Source organism: Triticum dicoccoides, chromosome 6B (genome assembly GCF_002162155.2).
Source record: "Triticum dicoccoides isolate Atlit2015 ecotype Zavitan chromosome 6B, WEW_v2.0, whole genome shotgun sequence".
Lineage (NCBI taxonomy): Eukaryota > Viridiplantae > Streptophyta > Magnoliopsida > Poales > Poaceae > Triticum > Triticum dicoccoides.
Genome location: NC_041391.1, coordinates 539,695,250 through 539,715,931, shown reverse-complemented (window position 1 = coordinate 539,715,931; position 20,682 = coordinate 539,695,250).

Genomic DNA, 20,682 nt, shown 5'->3' with positions numbered 1-20,682 from the left:
ATTCCTTCGCTACTGCTGCTAACTGAAGCCGATCGATTGGATGAACAGTGAGCGTTGCAGGGGGGTTTGGATGAACAGTGAGCGGTGGCGTTGCCTCTGGATGAACAGGACCCCGTGGTGTGGAGGGTTGGATGAACAGTAGACGGTGGAGGGGTGGCCATGGAGGGGTGGTTGAACAGGACCCCGTGGTGTGGAGGGCTGGATGAACAGTAGACGGTGGAGGGCCGGATGAACAGTAGATGGTGGAGGGGTGGTTGAACAGTAGCCGGTGGAGTAGCGTGCGGTGGAGGCTGGATGAACAGGAGCCCGTGGAGGCTGGAGGAGGTCAACGGTAGCCCGTGGAGGCTGGATGAGGTCGACGGTGGAGATGAACAATATCCCGTGGAGTCCCGTTTTGCAGTACGCCACACCCCTCCCGATGAACAGGACCCCCGTTTCGACCGTAGCGCTCCAACACAAGTACGTTTCGTCCGTTTTGCGGTACGCCACACCCCTCCCGATGAACAGGACCCCCGTTTCGATCGTAGGGCTCCAACACAAGTCCGTTTCGTACGTTTTGCGGTACGCCACACCCCTCCCAATCAACAGGACCCCTGTTTCGACCGTAGGAGGTCCGTTTCCTCCGTTTTGCGGTACGCCACACCCCTCCCGATCAACAGGACCCCCTTTTCGACCGTAGGAGGTCCATTTCCTCCGTTTTGCGGTACGCCACACCCCTCCTGATCAACAGGACCCCGTTCCGAACGTAGGAGGTCCGTTTCCTTTGTTCTACGGTACGTCATGCCTCGTTTCCATCGCCTGTTCCGTCCAAGCCCTCCCGATGAACACGACCACGCATTCCGTTCCGATCCAGCCGGTTGGCTCCCACGCGTTTCGTTACCTCCAGATGAACACGAGCATTCCGTTGCCTCCCCATGAACACGACACATTCCGTTGCCTCCCCATGAACATGGTGCATTCCATTGCCTCCCCATGAACATGACGACGACGCTGTTTCTCCGTTCTGACCCAGCCATGTACACGAGCCCTCGCCGTACGTATGCGCGAGTAGGCGTTCGAGACCCCGCCCGTATGTACACATACGTGGCCGTATTTTCTTTCTTGCACCCTGGCCTATGTACGTACGTGTACATGCTACGTGTGCGCCTCTACTACGACACGTGCGCGCCTCTACATCCACCAGTATATATGTACGTACACGTTAACGACCAGAATGACAACACTACGTACGCTTCGACCAGGTGGGTCCCGACTGTCAGGCACTTCCTTGCCTGCGAAAATGTAGCTGGTGGGTCCCAGCAGTCAGGGGGGCAAATCGTTTTTTTTGCCTGGACGCACTTCCTTACGTGCGAAGATGTAGCTAGTGGGTCCCAGCAGTCAGGGGGGCGAATCCTTTTTTTTGCCCGGACGCACTTCCTTGCGTGCGAAGGTGTCGCTGGTGAGTCCCAGCGGTCAGGGGGGCGAATCGTTTTGTTTTTTTGCCCGGACGCACTTCCGTGCGCGCGAGATGTAGCTGGTGGGTCCCAGTAGTCAGGGGGAAATGTTTTTTTCGCGAAATACAGTGGCCTGTCCAGTGGGTCCCAGCTGTCAGGTGGAGGAATCATTATTTTCCACGTAATAAGGAGGCACTTCCTTGCTGCGGCCGTGGACCCAGCCGTCAGCCTCTCCACGTACAGTCCACGTCCGATGGAAGTCGTTCCTTGACCATGTTGACCATGTTGACCATGTCGCGCCGAGAGCACCAGGGCGGTGGACGACGGCGAGGCCTAGGAAGGGGACGACGGGGAGCCGGGGAAGACGCGGCAGTGGAAGCCCGCGCGGAGAGGTGTACGAGGGTTCACTTGTTCGGCTGCGGTGTGAGGCTGCCGTCTCCGCTGGGCCTGGCCAGCGGTGGGAATAGTAGTGGGCGGTGAGGCCTCCACGGCAGCACAACCGACCATGGGAGGCAGGAGCATGCGGCACGACCGGCGTTGCTTTGGCGGCTGGAGCAAGAAGACCAGAGGTTGAAGAAGCACTACGACCGTTGGATGGACATCGTACGGTCACTGGAGCTAGAATCGTTCATATTGACTAAAGTTGACAAAGGCCCCCGTCCCAGTCAACTTAGTAGGCCCACAAGTCAGCCTCCCACCATGGTGGGTCCCAGCTAGCAGGGGGAGTATTCATTTTTTTGTGCATAATAAGGAGGCACTTCTGGTGGGTCCGAGCTGACAGCGCGGGGAACGTTTTTTTTCACGAAATACGCTGGCCCGTCCGGTGGGTCCCAGCAGTCAGGGGGAAACGTTTTGTTCGCGAAATAAGGTGGCTCGTCCGGTGGGTCCCTGTTGTTAGGTGGAGGAATAATTATTTTGCGCGTAATAAGGAGGCACTTCCTTGCGGCCGCCTGGACCCAGCTGTCAGCCTCTCCACGTACAGTACTCTTCCGATGGAAGTCGGTCGTTGACCATGTTGACCACACCGCGCCGAGAGCACCAGGGCGGTGGTCTGGACGATGGCGAGGCCTAGGAAGGGGACGACATGGAGCCGGGGAAGACGCAGCAGTGGTAGCCCGCTCGGAGAGGAGTACGAGGGTTCACTGGTTCGACTGCGGTGTGAGGCTGCCGTCGCCGTAGAATAACAGGGGGTGTGGGTGAGTAGAGGGATGGCCTGGCCAACGGTGGGAGTAGTACGGGGCGGTGAGGCCTCCGCGGCATCACAGCCGGCCACGGGAGGCAGGAGCACGCGACACGACCGGCGCTGCTTTGGGCGGCTGGAGCAAGAAGACTAGAGGTTGAAGAAGCACTACGGCCGTTGGATGGACATCGTACGATCACTGCAGCTAGAATCATTTATATTGACTAAGTTGACAAAGCCCTTGGTACGCATCAACTTAGTAGGCCCACAGCTCGGATTTGGCAGAGAACATATAGCCCATTTGCGATTTGTAAGAATGTACAACCCATTTTTCAATTCTAATGGAATTTACTACAACCCATTTACAGTTTGTTAAAAGGACATCCCAACTTCTAGCTAGGACAACAAATAATAATTTCAAACAATCGCTCAAAACAGAATTAAAAAAAATTCCCACATTTTGATGGGATCTGAAATATTTTTATCCGAAATTTCTAGTCAGGTTAAATATAATTTCAAAATAAAGTTGTATCACGTTAAAACCTAACGAAATATTGTGCGCCCAACAAGTAATGAAATTAAAATTTCCAAATTCCAAAAATAATATATTTTTCAAACTAATTACGTGTTTGGTGCATAGTAATTGCCCAGTTATTATAATTACATCCCATTTATTATGTCTTAAAGTCCATTTTCTTGTTAAGACTAATGCATACCTCCTAGGAAACTTTGCAGCCCAGCGGGGCCGATAACAAGTTGACCCGGATATTGTGTACAACTGTCGGCCCAGTTGCATTGCTGATGTTGAAAAAAAAGGCATGTGTAGTACAGTACAACCTAACATGGTTACTCAGCCCACATTCAGCGACGCCGAAAAGGCCCAAACAAGGCTTCTGTACAACTTTTTGAAGTCACTGAGCTCAATTAATAACTTAAGAAAAAAGTTAGATTACAGTGGAACCTAATTAAAAGTTGTCACGAGCAAATAAATAATTCAACAGGTCCCACTTGTGCGTGTGCGCGTGCGCGCGCGCGCGCGTGTGTGTGTGTGTGTGTGAGAGAGAGAGATAGAGAGAGAGACCCATCGGTCGATGCTCGTAAATACATCTTTCAGCCATATGCATTGCTGATGCTCAGTAAAAACTTATATAGTTGACACAATCATATAGAACATCATAGCACACTGAACTTGCATAAAAAAATTCACGCAGGCGGCACAATCAGGATGGAAGCAGTGGATCGCTACGGGAAGGGCTATGTTGAAACCAACGAAGTCGTACATAATGGTTCATCGTCTTTATAAATGACCGGGAAATATCTTGAATGTTGTGCAAAGAAAATAGACAGACAACACAATAAGTTCTGCTAGCACATTAAGTTGGTGTACAACCCTTTCTAAAAAAAGTTCAGGTACAAAATTAGAATAGGTCACAATCAAATGTACTGGCATATCAGTGCTTCAGACCCATAGCTCGGATATAACTAGTACTGTCTGACAAGATTCAGTTGTTACCTCAAATTAGAGCACATCCAGGCAGCCAGCCCTGCCTATTCTCCCAAAGAAGCAGTGGCCTCTGCCGTGCGATGGAGTAGGCCCTATGCCATCCATCGTTCTTAGCAACACGGGGAAAGTCTGACGTTGAATCCTATAATGGACGTCGTCGACGGACCCTGGCACCAGCGGCGGCGGCAGGACTTCGATTGATGGATTGACCACTTCTTCGACATGCGCGAACACTCGATACAGGTACATCCCTAACGTGGTCCGCGGCGGCCTTGGTAGCGACGAATAGTACAACCCCGGTTCCTGCACCAGTATCTCAACACCAATCACCTTCGGTATGGTGGACGGCTTCTTCATCCATGCCATAACAGTCAGAGCCCAGCTGTCTGGAGGAACAAACATACTTACGAGATCACCTCCAAGGTCGTTGATAAGCTCATTCATGGACTCGCTGTTCCAAGCACGTCGAGGCATGCTATGGAAGGTAAGCTTTGTTAAAAACTCAAGCTCAAAGGGCACCGAGCCCCATCCTGGGTGCCACCGATCAAAGCTCACCAGCGCGCCATCGCAGAACAAATGCCGGGAAGATTCGAACACACGACTGCAGTCGAAAGTTGTCCGGAACCTGACGAAGAAATCAGCCGGTGGCGGACAGACTTCGACGAGCAATTCACTTATTTGGATGCCGTGCGCAATGCCAAGAGCTTTGATAAGGTTGTCCGCCGAGATGGGAGGCCGGTCACCGTTGATGGTTACCATCAGCACTTTGCCGGCAAACTGGTCGTCAAGCGCCGCCATGCCACTGTTGAGCGACAGCACGCAGCGACCGAAGGCAGGACGAACCTCAGGATCTCCGGCTTGGAGATCCGCGTTGACCGGCGACGTGATAGTGCACTTGAGTACAGGGAGTACATGAGGGGGATTTGGGGGAACTGGAGTAGGAATCGAGATTCCAGAGGTGGGGGAGGGGTGGGAGACAGGGGATGAAAAGGTAGCATGAATTTCGAGCATGTGCCAATATGCTCTCAGCGTGCAAGCGCACGAAAACACCAGTGGTGCCCACATGTCGGCCTAAGAGTCCTTATTCTTTCTTTTTTGGAGAGCCCGGCCTTTTTTTCAGGATCTTTTGAGAGCCCGGCCCGAGAGTCATAATTGACCTGTTTGGCATTGCGTTACTACTCGGCCCATATTCAATGACACCTCACTGGCCCAAACAAGTGTACATCATCGAAAAGGCAGTGAGCTCAAATTATATAACTTGAAAAAAGGAGATATACTCTGAACACTGGAGAATGGTGGTGCCCTCATTTAGCCCACCAGTAGTTTGAGACAATAAACTGTTCGAAACAACGATATATACAACATTCAAACACTGACTAGTGACTACTACTTACATAAAAAACAAGACATGATAGTTCATAAGAAGTGTTGCTACACCACCAAAACGTACCCATCTGCAGCACTCAGACTCTCGTGATCCAGACGAGAATGACATTCTAAACAGAAGCAACTATTACATAGAAAGAGTGACATGGACGAGGATGACCAAATGACAAGGAATATGCATAACAAAAGAAAGAACTACCCATCCAGAACCAGCAGCAAAGACAACAAAGTCATTCGAAGAGATGATCCAACACCATCATAATTTGCAGCCCCGCTTTAGCGACCAGTGATCCGGAGACACTAGTACTCCACCCTTTCGATGCAACAGCCCAGTTACCTATCAACCTGAAGGCTTGAACCACATCACTGCCTGTCGTAATTGAGACATCCAAGGATCAAAGTTAATCCGGATGCCTTTGTCATTCTCACCTTCTTTTGGCTGCAGGCTGTATCGTTGACAATCAGGGGAGTTTGCTCCCGAACTCCTAGGGCTTGCTGTGTAGACACAGTTTTCCATAGCAAACAGAGCCTCTCTACCATCAAGGTCCTTGCCAACGGTGATCTCCTGGTTAATCGGATAATTGAGTCCGAGAAACAGAGAATGTGAACCAAGGCTGTTTACCCGCCTCCAACTAAAAAATCCTAAAGGCCCCAACAAGCTGGTATCCTGCTCATAGACGTAATAGCCACTGTCCGGATACTCACGTATTACATGGTGCTTGTATATAGTGTTTTTTTTGCAATATAACTTTTCCGGGTCATGTGTCTGAATGCATCAGTCTTTTGGCATCGTCTGATCGAGCGAGGAACCAGTTGTGCTTCCCTGTTTTTGGCAAAGGTGGTGTAATTACAAAGGGCAGTAACTGTAGGGACACTGCATCATATCAAAAAGGACATGCGTTGTTAATGTAAGATCAGCATTGTTCAGAGTATGAGTAGCATAATGCAAGAAACAGCATTGATATGTCCCTGTTGGAACTGGGAGGAAAATACAGGGAAATGTATACTGGGTTCGAAAATATAGAAGTGCCATGCATGGTTATACTCATGTTATCTCGCAATCGATCCTTCACAAGAAACTACCATGTCATGCATGTTATGTAATCATGTTTCTGTCCTCACAAACAAATTCTTCAATGTAACTAATAGAACATGCATTGTTATATACTCGTGTTCTGTGGGCAAAATTTTTGTGAGGATATTATTCTAGCCATTGATTGCTGAAGGGCGAATATAGGTATGTACACATGGTAAGCATTGCAGGATTTCACTACTTCCAAATATAGAGTTCTCCATATGCACATTTTCTTCCCTAATGTATGGTTAGATGAAACCAACAGTGTGGTGCATGTTTCTACATCATGAAAATGAGGAAACTAACATGGCCATTGATACACACTCATATTTAGTAGTAGTATATAGATTACTGTAAAATAAGGATAATATCCATATATTCCTAACCGTTTAATAATTCAGGGTACAAATTGGCTGTAATGACATGGTCACAATCGCATGAATTAACTCATTCCAAATATAGCTGATTTACGGCGTCCCTAATATATTGCCATAGTTCTACTCAAATTCTGCTCAAACAGGGATATGCCAATCATCACAAAAAGTTCAAACAGTGTCATGGCGTCATCATTAACATGAGATGGAAACAACTTACACGCGCTGTCCCAGCAATACGTGGTGCCATCTGCTTTGTCGATCGCGTAGATGATGCCATTGTGTTCGATAGCATCACAGAAGTGTGTATCAGCTTTGGTGATGATCCACTGCGAGCCAAGTTGTCTCCAGCTAAAAAAGGCACCAGTGTAAAGATAGGCGAGTCCGCGGTCGAACGAGGCAATTAGCTTGAAGTTTGCGTAATTCGCATGTCGTGTGGGTACTTGGCAGATTACAATCTTCTGCAAAACAAGGTCTGTCCAACTGACGTAGTAATCTAGATGACTTGGACCGCGATGGTAATACTCTATATAATCCAACGGAGGAAGGATAATCTCATGGGAGGTCTGGAAGTTCACGAGCACCAACTTTTTACCGTCTTCTCTGAAGGTAGCCATCCATTGGGAGTTCATGCCGACCCAGTACATACCTGCCAAGAAGTTTTGGGCGATGGTGATCGGATCGATGTCGAGGGAAATGATGTACGGCGACACACTACATACCTGCAAAGAAGTTTCAGCTAATGGAGATCGGATTGAAGTCGAGGGGCATCATGCATGCCTCTATATCATGGTGAGCCGATCTCGCAAGACTAGATAGCAGCAAGCAGGGTGTCTTGAAAAGCTTAGGCCTCGCTTCGACGATGGTCGTGTGCATGTCCCTCGAGCATGCAGCCAGCCGCAGGGCGGTCCACATATCCATACACGAACAACAGAGGTCGAGGATGTCACTGGGGAGATTGCTCAAATCGCGGCTCATATGGATGCTGCGCGGTTCGTGTTCGGCCATGGTGGAGTGTGGAAGGGGGCTTGATTTACGGGGGAGAAGGATGTCAGTGCTGGAGCGGCTAGCGAGGGAATAGTGGTACTGGGGGAGGCGAGTGAGGCGTCGGTACATGGGGCACAGTGAGATGGAGACGGAGACGGAGAAGGAGATGGAGATGGAGTGGTGTTATGGGAGTGGAGAGGGAGATGAGGTGAGGCGCCAATGTGTTGTACAACGGCGGTGACAGACTGCACAGTGCACAGGGTGAGGCTGACTTTGGTAACCCGAACACGCCGCCTCGCCTGGACCAGTGTCAGGCGTAGGGTGTTGTCACTTCACTGTGAGGACCGGATGAATAGTATTTTAACCATCAAGTGTACCACAGTTGTACTACTACTAATACTACTAGTAGTAGGAACATGAGTACTCCAGTATTGTATAGCAGAAATAGGTCTCCCGTGCTAGCATGCCTGTTCAGTTCATCATTCAGGTATCATCCATATTGCGAGCGGAACCAAATTCTTGTGCATGCCCAATCAACGCCCTGCCGCGATGCATGCAGTGGTCGTTCTGGTGCATCAAGGACGGCATGTAGATCGTTCCACACTTGAGAAGAGGAAAAATGGAAAGGTAGAACGCGACAACAGAGGAAGAGAACGCTGGCTAACGAGGCTGAGAGGGGATCGACCAGGAAGTTAATGCTCCACGACTAAAGGTTTTGGGAAAACCTAATTTTCATAAGGTGACTTATACTCACCTAAACAGAGGGAGTATTCCTTAACTAGAGAATGTTGTGTCTCCCACTCACGCACTAAAAAAAAGCTACGACACATTTTTTATCTGTTTGCATAGGTCCCACCTATCAGGAAGGATGGGCACGTACACGAACAGGTATGCCTCCTCAGTCTACCCGCATAGCCTTTTCGTTTAGTCTACCTAGCCATCTAATCAACTGCCTGCACGCCACTTCTCCCATTTACTTCTCCATCGGGAACCGATTCGCCTCGGCTTCTTCACCTCCCCTTCGTCTTCATTTGCATCCAAACCCCACTGCATTCACATTGTTTTAACCTCTTTAAATAATCATCTACTACTTCAGTTAGACTAGCCATCTAATCCTAATTATCCAAACCATAGCCCTCCGTTCCAGCGGTTCCAAATGGCGAAAGAGATCGAGATGCAGGTTTTTAGCGTCCAACATGTCGTTGTCGAAGGCTCGATGCACATAGTTGCCACCGTCAACGTCAACCCAAGGGTTGTTCGGCAGTGGATCAACAATATATCCAACTCCCTCGAAAAGGTAGAGACGAGTGTCATCAATCTCGACGTAGAGTACATGGAGCGTGCCCCTGGGAAGATCCAGCGCGCCGCCGTCCTTCAGCTGTGCCTCAAAGATGATGTTTTGATGTACCACATCATACACTCGGCCTCCATACCAGGTGAGCTTCACGATTTCTTGTCTCGGGAGGACGTATACTTTTGTGGGGCAACCATCCAAGGGGACAAACAGAAGCTGGAGCCGTACAACCTTGATTTGAAAAGCATCGTTGACCTACAAACCAGAATCAAAACTCCTGTAAAAGATTGTGCTAAACAGACACCATCCCTATTCGATGTAGCAAATTTTGTGCTCGGTACAAATCTTCAGAAGGGTGACGAGACGGTGGCATTAAGGTCATCTGGATGGGAGAATTATCCCTTGACATACGAGCGGATAAAATATGCTGCCCTCGATGCCTGTGTGAGTTTCGAGATAGCTGCAAGGTCCAAAGAGCTTGTTGCGAAGCCGTCTCCCACAGAGAATGAGAATAACAAGAAGAAGAAGAAGAAGAAGAATAATAAGAAGAAGAAGAATAAGAAGAAGAAGAAAACACTGCACCAGCAGGAGGGCGTTATGGATGGACGAACTATTTCCTCTCTTGTAAAAAAATATTCCCTCTCGGTGTATATTGATATAGATGGACTATTTTGATGGTGTGCATGTCTTTGGAACAGAGTAGTAGCGTGGGTCCGCTTTACTATAAGGAACTATTAATCGGCATATATAGCTTTCTCTGCTACTCCTTCCAGTGATCGGTATACTGTGCATGTGTCCGTAGACATGACAGCTTGTCCATGGAAGTTCAACTACGGCGACCATCACGTTTCATCTCGCGATTCCCACGACGCCTCTCCAACCCACGGCACCATGCCCCCCGACGTGCGCCTCACCCCTCTCGGCCACACCGCCCCTCTGCCTTTGTGTGCATGACATGTGGGCCACCTAAAATGCGGTGAGCATCAAGTTTCTACCACAGCCACCTGCAATTCTCACGACGCCGCTCGAACCCATGAAACCACACGTCCCCCGACCTGCGGCTCACCCCTCTTGGCCCCACTGCCCCTCTGCCTTCGGGAGCACTACATGTGGACCAGTCACCTGTCGGGTCCACAAAGGTAGGTGTAGTAAGGCGCTGAAGCTCAGTCCCGACGGCCCTGAGAGGGAAATGTAACTCCTGCGCCAGGGCTTGTGGTGCTCCCGCAGCACGAACTCGTGCCAAACTCGAGATTTGTTTCTTTATTATACATGCACGCAACGTTTTAATGGACATTGTAATCTCAACATGTGATGGGGAGCTCTAAATTTGAATTTGAAACTTATAAAATGAAAAGATTCAAAACAAATAAACTGGGAGAGAGGGAGTATATCGTAGGATGTGTCCCATACAAAATAAGTCCCCTGGTTTGTCACCGCAAAGATGCGGTTAGAAAGGAGCACATTGTCTTCCTACTCGTATGGCAACAAAATCGGCCGCAGACAGCATGGTCCGCCTTTGACCGCCATGTGCAAGGTTCGTGCTATGTTTTATTCAATCTCACCGTGGTTCCATCATACCAATTCATGTGGTGGCCCATTGCATGGCTGATCCCAATGTTGGACAAAGGTTCTACGGGAACAGTGTCACCGTTGTAAATGTTGTGCAAATTGATGTTGGTACCCTACCGTACATATGCAAGCCAATCTCCACTCGCACCGAGCCTAGCCTGTGAAACAGTGGGCAGGGGGAGAATTAGCAAATGGACACGGAAGTAGTCTTTAGAATGCATTTACTACGTGATCAAACTCATCTTACCTGCTCATCGGAGGAAATCTGAGTGCCCCTCAACATCGGCATCTCAAGGGGCGTCAACTTGCAACTACGGCCATGCCGCACTGGAGAGACCCCCAAGGAAACATCCTCGTGCGTTCCACGGAACATCAAGATGCATTTGTATGAGTAGTTTATCTTGTGAGAGAAAAGGATGAACGAGGGAAGGCCTCTAGAGATAGATATGGACACTACTACTACCAATGTGCTGGCCCATGCGTTGCAATGGATCCAAACTAGTAGAATAATACTTGTTCACGTGCTTGAAATATAAACACTCTAGTTTTGATATACATGTGTCAGCAGACACGACAACTTGTCCATGGAAGTTGAACCACAGCGACCATCACGTTTCTTGTTTCTACCACTGCCACACCCACACGCGATTCCCACGACGCCGCTCCAACCCACGGCACGACGTCCCCCGACGTGGACATGGATCCTCTGACGTGGCTAGCACAGCCTTTCCTTGCCTTTCCTTCGTTGACAGGTAGGACCCACGCTTATGGGTCCCACATGTCAGTGACAAAATGGTAGGATTGTTCGTGCCCCTCATCCCTCTCGGCCCCACCGCTCCTCTACCTTTGTGTGCATGACATGTGGGCCAGCTGAACTGCGGCGACCATCAACTTTCTACCACAGACACACCTGATTGGACGCGGTTTGCCTGCTCCGCTGCTGTGCTCCGATCCGTACTCCTGCACCATCAAATTTTCATCCAGCGGTTGTGACACATTTCGTCCCGGGCATCAATCCTCAGCTGGAGTACTTATGTACTACAGGTAGTACCCGCTGGTGTGGCCATCTACGCCTCGTAACGCCCCGACACCCAGCTGTGGTACCCTCGCCACGGCTATGCCACCACCGGCCGGTTCATCTCGAACGAGTGAGTCGCGAACCACGCCACCACCATGAGAATGACATGTGGGCCAAGCGCATTTAAGGTCCGCATGTCATTGACTCATAGGCCGGGCACTAAGCCACTGAAGTTCGGTCTCGTGGGCCCCGAGAGGGAAATGTAACTCCTCCGGTAGGCCTTGTGGTGCTCCCGCAGTACGAGCTCGTGCCAAAACTGGAATTTGTTTCTTACTACTACCAACTAGTACTAGTAAGGTACACGTGCATTGCACGCATGAGATTCTGTTGGTTTGTGCATTATGCTTCTACATGTGGAGTTTTCTGGATTCTAACATGTGGCAAAATCTGGTGGAATGTAAGGTTAGGCAAGTTTGATTAACTTAGGTGAGTGTTTGGTTCAAGCCACACCTTAGGCAAGCCACACTAAGGCCCCACATGACATACACACAAAAAATGTGGCAAGATTCCCTTAGGCTTGCCAACTTGTGGCTCTCATTTTGAAGAACTAATAACTTTGCCTAAGCATAGCTGTGGCAAAGTTAGTCATGAATTAAGTTCAACCATGGAGTCTTCTAGATTATACATGTGGCAGAATCTGGTGGATGATATCCAACGGCCAGTAGTGCTCGGATTTGCCATCTTTGTACCGCCGGATTGGCTTCATCTAATGACCAACTTTCAAAGTTTTTCACACACTATATAGGGGGTATAGATATAGATGTGCCGGTCCGTTGCAATGGATCCAAAGTATATCTATTTAGTGGAGTGCACTCTAAACACATTATCTATTTATTTTTCTCTAACCTTCCGTAGCCATGCAACCAAGCCACATAAGCTTCATGGGTGCCCCCACATCATATTATTCATACTACGTTGATTGAAAAAAAAGATAAATCACCCAAAACAAGATCTTCCCGTTTTTTGTTCCTATGATGTTGTGCCGTGCATGTATCTACTAGTAGTTGTATAGTGGTAGTACTAGTAGTATAGTATTTGCAGTACAAACTTGGTAGTACTAGTAGGAGTAGTACTAGTACGGAATGCTCCTACTCTATCAACGAGCCCCGTCTGACACAAAATTTCTTGGCTTCCATGCTACAGCTAGATCTTCCCCTTGTTTCTGTTTTCCAACCCGGCGGCGGGCGGGGTGTCGGTTTGCTCAACGGCGGTCCCACATGAAAGTGAAAATGCTAGGCAGGCAACACGCCTTCCCTAAGCTATGTGTCGTGCCGGACGGGCCGTGTTGTACTCCCGATTCCCGGGCGTGTGGGGGTGCGACGCGAACACGACAGGCCTTTTACTTTTACTAGCAATGTGCCCGTGCGTTGCGACGGATCCAAAGTAGTAGAATAGTAGTATTTCTTCACAAACTTGGAAGAAATCACTATTGTTCTGATATACTCCTAATATATTACTCCCTCTGTACCTAAATATTTTTCTTTTTTGAGATTTCAAATGGACTATCACATACAAATTATATAGACATATTCTAGTGTTTCTAGCAAGATGCCCGCGCGTTGCACGAAGTTGATGGAAAAGGTAAGAACAACTTATAAATTGACGGATGGAGTACTAGTTACAGTGATGCATATAATTAAGCAAAGGGATCGCACATGTCGGTATTGACTGGAACGGGAATGCAACATCACAATAAGAATTAAGGCCACGATGATGCGATCGCAGTGGTGGTTACAGAAGGAAAGAAGAAAGATGGATCCACGAACGTACGACCTCCTCCTCCTCCTCAACTTAGTGCGCCGGGCCACCAACCGGCGGCTAAGGAGCGGCGGCTTTTGTGGCGAGGTCGAGGTGCTTCTCAACAAAGGCATCCAAGGCTTCCAGTCGGTTGAGGAAGGCCAACATCGTAGCGTCCCAACTAGCCTTGTAGATACCTATGTACATGATTTGCTCGTATGCGTGGATGTGTAGGTCAACGAATTCTTGCAGGGCGAGGCGCCTCGCAGCGAGCGCGACCTCCAGGTGGACATTCTTCGTGGCGTCGGCGGGCAGTCGCAGGGCCACTAGTGCTTGAAAGAGGTTCCAGCCATGGAGGCCGATTAGGGTGGCACGCAATGAGGAGCCCGCGCGCGCGGGCTGGAGGAGTACTGCGATGTCGTCCGCGAGCTTCTTGAGGACGGTGAACTTGTTGCTGGTGGCAACGATCACCTGGTCCAACTGAGAGTCGTAGTTGGCGTCGACGGCGGCCATCCACCAGCCGGTCTCCAACACCGTCTGGAGACGATCCTCGGTGCCATGCCGCAGGCCGACATCGTGGACCATCTGGCGCAGCCGCTGGCCGCTCACGCGCATCCCCGCCATGGGTCTGGAGCGAGCTCTTTTGCGCTTAGTGTAGGTGCTTAGGCAAATGCTTAGGTGCGTACGATGTGGTATATGCATTGGAATGGAGGGGTGAGGGAGTCCCGGACTAGGGGGTGTCCGGATAGCCGAACTATCATCATCAGCCGGACTCCAAGACTATGAAGATACACGATTGAAGACTTCGTCCCGTGTCCAGATGGGACTTTCCTTGGCATGGAAGGCAAGCTTGGCGATACGTACATGTAGATCTCCTACCATTGTAACCGACTTTGTGTAACCCTAGCCCTCTCCGGTGTCTGTATAAACCGGATGGCTTTAGTCCATAGGACGAACAACAATCATACCATAGGAAAGCTTCTAGGGTTTATCCTCCTTGATCTCGTGGTAGATCCACTCTTGTAACACACATCATCAATATTAATCAAGCAGGACATAGGGTTTTACCTCCATCAAGAGGGCCCGAACCTGGGTAAAACATCGTGTCCCTTGTCTCCTGTTACCATCCGCCTAGACGCACAGTTCGGGACCCCCTACCCGAGATCCGCCGGTTTTGACACCGACATTGGTGCTTTCACTGAGAGTTCCTCTGTGCCGTCACCATCAGGAAGGATGCCTTTTCCCATCTTTAAAAACGGCACCGTCGTCAAGGGAGCTTTGCCCGCTGGCCAAACTATCCGGCTAGGCAGTTTTCTTTTGACCGCCTGTTCGGCCACCGCTCCGACAATGACCTCTCAAGTCATTAAAAGCGATCTTCACGTCAGCTCGGAATTCGCCGAGCAGCTAGATCCGATTGAGCTCTCCTCCGTAAACGAGCTCTTGGATCGCATCGCCGCCCTGGGAGTCGCTACCGACTACGATCAGATTGGGCTTAAAACCGATCTAAGAGAAATCAACTCTCCCCAGGTTACCCACCACGTTGTCGTGGTAGAGGAACAATGCGGCGACTCTTATTCTATGATAAAAACCAACTATGTCCGGATTCCCGATCCCTCCATGCCGGATTCCCGCGGAGGGACAAACGCTAATCAAATACTGAGCCTAAAGTCAGGCATCAGACCAGATTTGTGGGAAAGCGTCCAGCAAACCAAGCTTCCGAATCCGGAAGCTTCGTGGCCTTTGAGCCTCAGATTGGACGGGGTTCCGAACTTGATTCCGCCCGCCCACCCAAACATAAGCGATCTATCTCAAATATGGAAAGAGCCCGATGAAACAGTACATCATTACTGGGCCAGATTCCTCTTGGTTATGGACAGGATAAAGGACTGCCGTGAAGAAAGCGCGATTTCAATCTTCTGCAATAATTGCATGGACAAGGGAATCATAAACACCATCAGTCGTCGCGAAGTTACACGCTTCGCCGACCTAGCGACCATTGTACAAAAATACTGCATGATGGAAAGTGCCTGGAAAACGGAAACTAGGTTTTGGGACAACCCGGCCCTGAATACAACCCCAGTCCGAAATAAAAGGGTGCGTCATACTCAAGCACCTGGGTTAAAAACCAAAAAGCAAAAACCCCATAAAGGGTACGGAACCGTACTGGAGGGATGGCTCAACAGACCCTGCAAAATCCACAGTACGGAGGGCGCCACTCCAACACATAGCCTTCGAGCATGTTGGATATTACGGCAGGTGGACAAAAGTGGCGAAGGCTTTTTAGCCCCGGGCAACCAGCCCAGTAGCACCAGTACAGTATTAACAGTCTTCGAGACTTTCGCATCAAATAACATGCGGAAACGAACAATCCGCAGTCTACCAAGTAGCAACAACAAATCCATGGAGCGACACGGCTATCACCTTTAATGCCAGCGACGAACCTAAATTCCAAACAGCTAGAGGACCAGCCGCATTGGTCCTCAGTCCGACAGTGGACGGCTTTCGTCTTACCAAGGTACTCATGGATGGCGGCAGCGGATTAAACCTCATCTACGAGGAAACCCTTCAAAAAATGGAAATTGACTGGAGCCGCATTGAGCGAGGCAGCACAACCTTCAGGGGAATAATCCCTAGTCGAGAAGTACGCTGCACAGGAAAAGTCACACTAGATGTAGTGTTCGGCTCACCGGACAATTATAGGTCCGAAGAGGTCACGTTCCAAGTGGCCCCATTCGGCAGCGGATATCACGCTTTGTTAGGGCGAGAGGCATTCAAAATCTTCCAAGCTATACCCCATTACGGGTACATGAAGCTCAAAATGCCCGGACCCAATGGAATAATCACTCTCGCCAGTGATCCAGATACAGCACTCCGCGCTGAAAATAAGACAGCCGCACTGGCCCTAGAGGCATTATCCGAAGCCCTAGCGGCAGAGGAATTAACTGCGCTGCGCTCCATGGTGGATAGGGACGATGTGATACTCGACAAGAGGTCCAAGTCCACTTCTTTCAAACCAGCAGACGAAATAGTCAAATTTCAGGTCCATCCAACGGACCCCACAAAGACGGCATCCATTGGGGCACAATTAAATCCTGATGTAGAAGCCGCACTACGAGAATTCCTCCGGGAAAACTGGGACATTTTTGCCTGGCACCCTTCAGACATGCCAGGAATCCCACACAGGCTGGCAGAGCACAGCCTAAATATCCTAAAAGGATTCAAGCCAGTCAAACAAGCTCTTCGGCGATTTTCCGAACCCAAAAGACATGCAATGGGAGAGGAGCTAGCCAAGCTCTTAGAAGCCGGATTCATCAGAGACGGACTGGCTAGCCAACCTAGTAATGGTACCAAAAAAGGACAAATCCTGGCGCCTCTGCGTCGATTTCAAAGACCTTAACAAGGCTTGTCCAAAGGACCCTTTCCCTTTCCCTCGCATCGACCAAATCATCGATGCTACCGCAGGGCACGATTCATTGTGCTTCTTCGACGCATACTCCGGATACCATCAAATAAAGATGGCGGAAAAAGACCAGGCCACAACGGCTTTCATTACTCCATATGGGCCATTCTGCTTCAACACAATGCCCTTCAGACTCAAAAATGCCGGCGCAACATATCAGCGCATGATTCAGACATGTCTGGCTACCCAGATAGGCAAAACATTAGAGGCATACGTAGACGATGTGGTCGTCAAGACCAAACACGTTGAAACCCTAGTAGACGACTTGAGGGTGACATTTGACAACCTCCGAGCGTATGACATTAAGCTCAACCCGGAAAAATGTGTCTTCGGAGTACCAGCCGGAAAGCTTTTTGGCTTCATTGTATCCGGTAGAGGAATTGAAGCAAACCCAGCCAAGATCCGAGCTCTGTCACAATTGGATATCCCAAAAGACCTCAAGCAAATACAAAAACTAACAGGGTGCATAGCGGCCCTAAGCCGCTTCATCTCCCGTCTGGGAGAAAAGGCTCTGCCCCTCTATCGCCTCCTCCGGCGCACCGAACACTTCGAATGGACGGATGCCGCCATGGCCGAACTCGAAGAAATCAAGGCCATACTGGCAACAAATCCGGTCCTGGCCGCGCCCAACCTGGGCGAACCTATGTTATTATATATCGCAGCAACACATCAAGTTGTCAGCGCGGTACTCGTCGTCGAACGAGAAACAGAAGGGCACAGATTCCCTCTTCAAAAACCAGTGTACTACGTATCCACTGTCTTAACTCCATGCAAGTCCCGGTACCCACATTATCAAAATATAGCGTATGCAGTGTTCATGGCATCCCGGAAGCTGCGACACTACTTTCAAGAGTGTTCCATAATGGTGGCCTCCGAAGTACCTCTCAACGATATTATAAACAATCGCGACGCAACAGGTAGGATTGCAAAATGGGCCATTGAGCTCTTACCATTTGAGATAACCTCCAAACCACGGCGAGCTATAAAATCGCAAGTTCTGGCTGACTTCATCGCCGAATGGACCGAAGCCGAACTCTATAAAGAGTACGGCGCGTACTCCAATTGGATCATGCATTTCAACGGATCCAAAATGTTGGCCGGCTTGGGGGCTGGCGTCGTCTTGATGTCCCCAACTGGAGACACAGTCCAATATGTACTTCAAATAATGTACATGGACTCCAACAAAGCAGCCGAATACGAGGCCCTCCTGCACGGCCTCCGGATGGCAATCTCCATGGGCATTCAACGCTTAGAGGTGCGCGGGGATTCAAACCTCGCAATACCCCAAGTAAATGGAGACTTTGACGCCAAAGATCCGAAAATGGCAGCTTACCGCAATGCCGTCCTAAAAATGTCAGCTCGGTTCGAAGGACTCAAATTCCACCATGTAGCCCGGGATAATAACCAGGCAGCAGACGTGTTAGCATGCATCGGCGCAAAACGCGACGCCGTCCCTCCAAACATCTTCCTGGAACGGCTCTTTAAGTCATCCGTACTATGGGAAGAGGAGTTCGGAAATAACAATCCAGAGCCAGCTGCATCACCTAACTCAGACAATTCTGACACAATCGGCGGCTCAGCCAATGAAATAACACCTTCAGCCCACGAAATAATGGCAGTAATTGCCCCGTGGACGGAACCATTCCTAGCCTATTTAATTAGGCAGGAACTTCCCGAAGACCAAAATGAGGCCCGCTGCATAGTTCAGCGATCTAAAGCCTACAAGGTCCATGAGGGAGAACTTTATAAGAAAAGCACAACCGGAGTCCTTCAAAGGTGTATATCCGAAGAGGAGGGGCGAAATCTCATGGCTGAAATTCACGCCGGACTCGGTGGGCACCACGCCGTAGCCCGGGCCCTTGTAGGCAAGGCCTTCCGTACAGGATTTTATTGGCCAACAGCCCGGGCAGATGCTCAGGACTTAGTTCAATGATGCGTCGGTTGCCAGCTCTTTGCTAATCAAAGCCACATGCCACCCAGCGCCCTCAAAACTATACCCATCACCTGGCCGTTCGCGGTCTAGGGGCTTGACATGGTTGGACCCCTTAAAGGGGGAACCCATAATCACAAATACTTATTGGTCATGGTGGACAAATTCACCAAATGGATTGAAGCCAAGCTGGTTAAAACGGCAGAATTCGGACCTGTGATAGACTTCACATCCGGGGTAGTACACCGCTTTGGCGTCCCCCACAACATCATCACTGATAACGGCACGAATTTCACGGCCGACGAGGTTAAACTCTGGTGCAAAAACATGGGCATCAAGCTCGACTACGCTTCAGTCTATCACCCTCAAACTAACGGTCAAGTCGAGCGAGCAAATGGTCTAATCATGAGCGGCATCAAACCCAGACTAGTGCGGTCCCTCAAGGAATCTAACACGCACTGGGTAGAGGAGCTCGACTCCGTACTCTGGGGGCTGCGGACCACGCCAAACCGAACTACCAGATTCACACCATTTTTTATGGTGTACGGCGCAGAGGCAGTTCTGCCCTGCGATATAATTCATGAATCACCTCGCGTGTGCATGTACGAAGAAAGAGAAGCCAAGCTGGATCGGCAGGACAGTTTGGACGCCTTAGAGGAGGAGCGGGACGTGGCAAAAGCTCGTTCCGCATTTTATCAACAGCAGGCTCGAAGATATCAAAGCAGAGAAGTACGGGCCAAAACTTACAATGTTGGCGAACTTGTTCTACGCCTGCCGGACAAGAAAAAGGACAAACTTAAGCCCAAGTGGGAAGGTCCCTTCATCATCGACCAAGTCCTGACCGGCAGAGCATACCGTCTACGCAACACATCTGACAACCGACTCGAGCCGAACCCATGGAACGCAGCCCGTCTCCGAAGATTCTACGCCTAACGCCGGACTCAGAGTTCGTCTCACTCCTCCGTCCATCTTTTTACATTTTCACTATCTCTTGTCCCCCTCCTTCTTTCCACTTTTTTTCCCAATACCTTTGATAGGCTGATTTGCGCATTGTTCGCACACACTCGATGTGCTCCTAGCACTCGTTATACCTGGGGGCTTCTTTAACAGAAGCTTATTTATACGGGCTTCATGCCCAACACATGTGTCATACTTCCGCATGTACCTTTTATTCACCATTATATGCATCGATATGACTTAAGTTTTGTCCAAGCTGGGTTGCCTGGCTCCTGTGCTTACCCCTACGTTCCCGATTGTTTGGCTAGGAGGTAAAGGGAGCACCTCTGCGATTGTTACTGCCGGGTCAGCCGGATGTGTACCTCAGACTGGGTGAAGCCGAAAGCTAGCGTTCTTAAGAGAATATTCGGTCGGTGACTTGAAAGATGATTTATTACTTACTTATTTATTTGCCCCCATATGCTTTTTCTGCTATTTTCGCATTCCAGACATGCACTTTAGGGCATGCCTCCCAGGGAAAGGAACCCTTAACGGGACTATTCTCCCTGGAAGATGTTTCTTACTAACCATATAATATAACATAGCTAGTTGGGCACTTGTCTGATAAAGCAATTATGATCTCGACGCCTTGTCTCCACGCATGCTCCGGTTCTTCTATAACCGTAAGGGTATTCGGACACACTCCGGACTGTTGGGTCCGGAGGTTGAAGCGAAAAGG